Source organism: Triticum urartu, chromosome 6 (assembly GCF_003073215.2).
Source record: "Triticum urartu cultivar G1812 chromosome 6, Tu2.1, whole genome shotgun sequence".
Classification (NCBI taxonomy): Eukaryota; Viridiplantae; Streptophyta; class Magnoliopsida; order Poales; family Poaceae; genus Triticum; species Triticum urartu.
The window spans coordinates 28,380,326-28,387,374 of NC_053027.1; positions in this window are offsets into that span (position 1 = coordinate 28,380,326).

Consider the following 7,049-nt stretch of genomic DNA (forward strand, 5'->3'; position numbering starts at 1 on the left):
AGTCTGATCCTAAGCCTGAGACTAAGTGCTTCTACTGCAAAGGGACTGGTCACTAGAAGCAGAACTACCCCAAGTATTTGGCGGATAAGAAGGATGGCAAGGTGAACAAAGGTATATGTGATATACATGTTATTGATGTGTACTTTACTAGTGTTTATAGAAACCCCTCAGTATTTGATACTAGTTCAGTTGCTAAGATTAGTAACTCGAAACGGGAGTTGCAGAATAAACAGAGACTAGTTAAGGGTGAAGTAAGGATGTGTATTGGAAGTGGTTCCAAAATTGATATGATCATCATCGCACACTCCCTATACTTTCGGGATTAGTGTTGAACCTAAATAAGTGTTATTTGGTCTTTGCGTTGAGCATGAATATGATTTGATCATGTTTATTGTAATATAGTTATTCATTTAAGTAAGAGAATAAATTGTTGTTCTGTTTACATGAATAAAACCTTATATGGTTACACACCCAATGAAAATAGTTCGTTGGATCTCGATCGTAGTGATACACATAAACATAATATTGAAACCAAAAGATGCAAAGTTAATAATGATAGTGCAACCTTATTTCTGGCGCTGTCGTTTAGGTCATATTGGTGTAAAGCGCATGAAGAAACTCCATGCTGATGGGCTTTTGGAATCACTTGATTATGAATCAGTTGATGCTTGCGAACCATGCCTCATGGGCAAGATGACTAAGACTCCGTTCTTTGGAACAATGGAGCGAGCAACAGATTTGTTGGAAATCATACATACTGATGTATGTGGTCCGATGAATATTGAGGCTCGCGACAGGTATCATTATTTTCTGTTCTTCACAGATAATTTGAGCAGATATGAGTATATCTACTTGATGAAACATAAGTCTGAAACATTTGAAAAGTTCAAAGAATTTCAGAGTGAAGTGGAAAATCATCGTAACAAGAAAATAAAGTTTCTACGATCTGATCATGGAGAAGAGTATTTGAATTACGAGTTTGGTCATCAGTTAAAACAATGTGAAATAGTTTCACTACTCACGCCACCTGGAACACCATAGTGTAATGGTGTGTCTGAACGTCATAACCGTACTTTATTAGATATACTGCGATCTATGATGTCTCTTACCGATCTACCACTATCGTTTTGGGGTTATGCATTAGAGACAGCTGCATTCACATTAAATAGGGCACCATCTAAATCCGTTGAGACGACACCGTGTGAACTATGGTTTGGCAAGAAAACAAAGCTGTCATTTCTTAAAGTTTGGAGTTGCGATGCTTATGTGAAAAAGTTTCATCTCAATAAGCTCAAACTCAAAACAGAGAAATATGTCTTCATTGGATACCCAAAGGAGACAGTTGGGTACACCTTCTATAACAGATCCGAAGGCAAGACATTCGTTGCTAAGAATGGATCCTTTCTAGAGAAGGAGTTTCTCTCGAAAGAAGTGAGTGGGAGGAAAGTAGAAAACTTGATAAGGTAATTGTACCTTCTCCCTTATTGGAAAATAGTTCATCACAGAAATCTGTTCCTGTGACTACTACACCAATTAGTGAGGAAGCTAATGATGATGATCATGTAACTTCAGATCAAGTTACTACCGAATCTCGTAGGTAAACCAGAGTGAGATCCGCACCAGTGTGGTACGGTAATCCTGTTCGGGAAGTCATGTTACTAGACCATGATGAACTTGCGGACTATGAGGAAGCGATGATGAGGCCAGATTCCGCGAAATGGTTTGAGGCCATGAAATCTGAGATATGATCCATGTATGAGAACAAAGTTTGGACTTTAGTTGACTTGCCCGATGATCGGCAAGCAATTGAGAATAAATGGATCTTCAAGAGGAAGACGGACACGGATAGTAGTGTTACTATCTACAAAGCTAGAATTGTCGCAAAAGGTTTTGGACAAGTTCAAGGTGTTGACTACGATGAGAGATTCTCACTCGTATCTATGCTTAAGTCTGTCCGAATCATGTTAGCAATTGCCGCATTTTATGAAATCGGGCAAATGGATAAACAAAACTGCATTCCTTAATGGATTTATTAAAGAAGAGTTGTATGTGATGCAACAAGATGGTTTTGTCAATCCTAAAGGTGCTAACAAGATATGCAAGCTCCAGCGATCCATTTATGGACTGGTGCAAGCATCTCGGAGTTGGAATATACACTTTGATAAGTTGATCAAAGCATATAGTTTTATACAGACTTGCGGTGAAGCCTGTATTTACAAGAAAGTGAGTGGGAGCACTACAACATTTCTGATAAGTATATGTGAATGACATATTGTTGATCAGAAATAATGTAGAATTATTCTGCAAAGCATAAAGGAGTGTTTGAAAGGAGTTTTTCAAAGAAAGACCTCGGTGAAGCTGCCTACATATTGAGTATCAAGATCTATAGAGATAGATCAAGACGCTTGATAAGTTTTTTCAATGAGTACATACCTTGACAAGATTTTGAAGTAGTTCAAAATGGAACAGTCAAAGAAAAAGTTTCTTGCCTGTGTTACAAGGTGTGAAGTTGAGTAAGACTCAAAGCCCGACCACGGCAGAAGATAGAAAGAGAATGAAATTCATTCCCTATGCCTCAGTCATAGGTTCTATAATGTATGCCATGTTGTGTACCAGATATATTGTATACCATACACTATGTTAAGAGAGGGAGTACAATAGTGATCTAGGAGTAGATCAATGGACAGCGGTCAAAATTATCCTTACTGGAATAAGGATATGTTTCTCGATTACAGAGGTGACAAAAGGTTCGTCGTAAAGGGTTACATCGATGCAAGTTTTGACACTGATCCAGATGACTCTAAGTCTCAATCTGGATACATATTGAAAGTGGGAGCAATTAGCTAGAGTAGCTCCATGCTGAGCATTGTTGACATAGAAATTTGCAAAATACATACGGATCTGAATGTGGTAGACCCGTTGACTAAACTTCTCTCACAAGCAAAACATGATCACTTTTTGGGTCTTAATCACATAGCGATGTGAACTAGATTATTGAATCTAGTAAACCCTTTGGGTGTTAGTCACATGGAGATGTGAACCAATCACATAAAGATGTGAACTATTGATGTTAAATCACATGGCGATGTGATCTAGATTATTGACTCTAGTGCAAGTGGGAGACTGAAGGAAATATGCCCTAGAGGCAATAATAAAGTTATTATTTATTTCCTTATATCATGATAAATGTTTATTATTCATGCTAGAATTGTATTAACCGGAAACAAATACATGTGTGAATACATAGACAAACAAAGTGTCACTAGTATGCCTCTACTTGACTAGCTCGTTAATCAAAGATGGTTATGTTTCCTAACCATGAACAATGAGTTGTTATTTGATTAACGGGATCACATCATTGAGAGAATGATCTGATTGACATGACCCATTCCATTAGCTTAGCACCCGATCGTTTAGTATGTTGCTATTGCTTTCTTCATGACTTATACATGTTCCTATAACTATGAGATTATGCAACTCCCGTTTACCGGAGGAACACTTTGGGTACTACCAAACGTCACAATGTAACTGGGTGATTATAAAGGAGTACTACAGGTGTCTCCAAAGGTACATGTTGGGTTGGCGTATTTCGAGATTAGGTTCTGTCACTCCGATTGTCGGAGAGGTATCTCTGGGCCCTCTCGGTAATGCACATCACTTAAGCCTTGCAAGCATTGCAACTAAATGAGTTAGTTGCGGGATGATGTATTACATAACGAGTAAAGAGACTTGCCGGCAACGAGATTGAACTAGGTATTGGAATACCGACGATCGAATCTCGGGCAAGTAACATACCGATGACAAAGGGAACGACGTATGTTGTTATGCGTTCTGACCGATAAAGATCTTCGTAGAATATGTAGGAGCCAATATGGGCATCCAGGTCCCGCTATTGGTTATTGACCGGAGACGTGTCTCGGTCATGTCTACATTGTTCTCGAACCCGTAGGGTCCGCACGCTTAAGGTTACGATGACAGTTATATTATGAGTTTATGCATTTTGATGTACCGAAGGTTGTTCGGAGTCCCGGATGTGATCACGGACATGACGAGGAGTCTCGAAATGGTCGAGACATAAAGATTGATATATTGGAAGCCTATGTTTGGATATCGGAAGTGTTCCGGGTGAAATCGAGATTTTACCGGAGTACCTGGAGGTTACCGGAACCCCCCGGGAGCTATATGGGCCTTAGTGGGCTTTAGTGGAAAAGAGAAGGGGCAGCCCAAGATGGGCCGCGCGCCTCCCCCCTCCCCTAGTCCTATTAGGACAAGGAGAGGTGGCCGGCCCCCCCTCTCTCTTTTCCCCCTCCGCGAATCCTATTCCAACTAGGATTGGGGGGGGGGGGAATCCTACTCCCAGAGGGAGTAGGACTCTCCTGGCGCGCCCTCCTTGGCTGGCCAGCCTCCCCCCCCTTAGTCCTTTATATACGGAGGCAGGGGCACCCCAGAGACACACAAGTTGATCCACGTGATCTATTCCTTAGCCGTGTGCGGTGCCCCCAGCCACCATAGTCCTCGATAATACTGTAGCGGAGTTTAGGCGAAGCCCTGCTGCTGTATTGCATCAAGATCGTCACCACGCCGTCGTGCTGACGGAACTCTTCCCCGACACTTTGCTGGATCGGAGTCCGGGGATCGTCATCGAACTGAACGTGTGCTAGAACTCGGAGGTGTCGTAGTTTCGGTGCTTGATCGGTCGGATCGTGAAGACGTACGACTACATCAACCAAACGCTTCCGTTGTCGATCTACTAGGTATGTAGATCATACTCCCCCTCTCGTTGCTATGCATCACCATGATCTTGCGTGTGCGTAGGAAATTTTTTGAAATTACTACGAAACCCTACAAAACCCCTCATACCACATAATAGCGCCCATGCCTCGTGTTCTTCCCGGGTGTTCAGGATTTCCCAGGGCACGCGTAAGCTCGTCATTCTCTCTGTTGGGCTCGAACAACCCGGATCGAGCCTCTTCTATTGCAACAAGTAGCTTATCTTCGGCTCCGTCCAGACATGCCTTCTTGGAAACTTTGCCTGTCTTCGGGTCCAACTCCCCCCCCCATGCGCATAGAACCAAGTCCTGCACCTGGGGGGCCAGCTCAATGTTTCTGGAGTGACACCTGCATCCAGCATCTCTTTCTCGGACTTATCCCACTTAGGCATTCCCACCGCATAGCCACCTGGCCCCAACTTATGGAACTTATCCTTTTTTGCGGCATTGGCCTTGTTTATTCTCGACCGTTCCTTAGATAATTCTGAATCCTTGTATTTCACGAATTCGTCCCAATGAGCACTTTGGTTCTCTAGTGTTCCCTCGAATACTGGAGTCTTCCTTCCTTCGTTGACATACTTGGCCCATTCATGAATCTTGTGGTTCTTGAATGCAACCACCATCTTCCTAAGAGCAGCGTCCTTGACTTTCTCCACATCTGCTTTTGTGAAATGATCTGGTAGGGTGAAATGTTCCATGAGTGTTTCCCAAAGCAAATGTTTTTGTCTGTCGTCGACAAATGTAACTCCTGGACGTGGCTTTGCTGGCTCTCTCCATTCTTGAAGGGAGATCAGGAGTTGGTCCTTCACAAGAACTCCGCACTGACGAACGAACTTGTCCACAATCTTCTTAGGCGCGAATGGTTCGCCATTAGGTCTGATTGCCTCGATATTGTACTTTACGCCCTCCTACAACTTTTTGTTCGGGCCTCGTTTCGTCCTGTTGCCTGAAGATTTGCTCGATCCGGATGGCTGAAAGAAGAAAGATCGATTTGTTAATATATCTTCAAGTCATTTAAAACATGTGATGATCACCAGATGCCTGCTTATATAAATATATATACCTCGCCGGTCTTTGTTGTTTCAAGATCAACATTTTCATAGTCATAGTTCATGACTTCATGACTTCATCAATTCGGTCGTCGCGATCGAATATCATATCACCCTCCCCGGTGTTGTTTAGATATTCGGAGCCGTCATAATCTTCTTCATTCTGATCATCATCTGGCCCGCGAGGATTGCGTATGATATTGAACAGGTCCTCTTCTCCCTCTCTGCCGGTATTGTCCGCCATAGGTTTTGTTTAACTAATCGAAAAGAAATATATTCAAATTACAATGCATGTATGCAATCAATTAATAAGGAAAACTGAATCAAACATAGTACATAATAAGCATCATCGAATATAATCTCGAATACGTTGTCTTGAATAATAGATATAATCTCGAATACATCGTCTCGAATAATAGATATAATCTCGAATACATCGTCTCGAATAATAGATATAATCTCGAATACATCGTCTCAAATAATATATAATCTCGAATACATCGTCTCGAATATTATATATCGAGTACATCACTGGCTAGGTAGCTAATAAAGATCGAATACTACAGAAGAATCTAGGACACTCGCGGTTCCTGCGGCGCGGGCAATGGACACCCAAAGAGAAGGAACCCTCACAGGATCATAGCTGAAGTGAGATCCCTGAATAAACTGCCAGGTATTGGAGAACCTGCCGCCCTCTAACGCAACCATGTAGCGATGGACGTGCTTGTCCTCCTCCCTGACACGGCGACGTACCACCTCCGGCGGGGCCGGCTCCCTCCGCACCGAAACTGGCCCACGCGAACGCCACCAAACGAGATCAGGGTCGACGACGGGACCCGGGGCCGGGTTCCTCATCAAGCGGCGCGCCCCTCCAGGCAGCACCTCCCAGTGCCAGCCCGGCGGAGCCCAGTCCCGGACATGGGTCATCCGGACATCGTCGCGGACGGGTCGACGGCGAGGATGCGGGACGGGCATCGTCGAGAACAAATACTAGCTATATGCCCGCAAAAAGTAACATTTTTTTAATGATTGGATTTTGATAACTAAAATTTCTAACATTTCTATATAACTAACATTCCTATAACATTTCTAACAATGCTATATAACTAACATTTCTATAACATTTCTAATATTTCTATAACTGAAAAAAAGAAAAAAGAATTATAACATTTCTATATATATAACTAACATTTGTATAACATTTCTAATATTTCTATAACTAAAAAAAAGA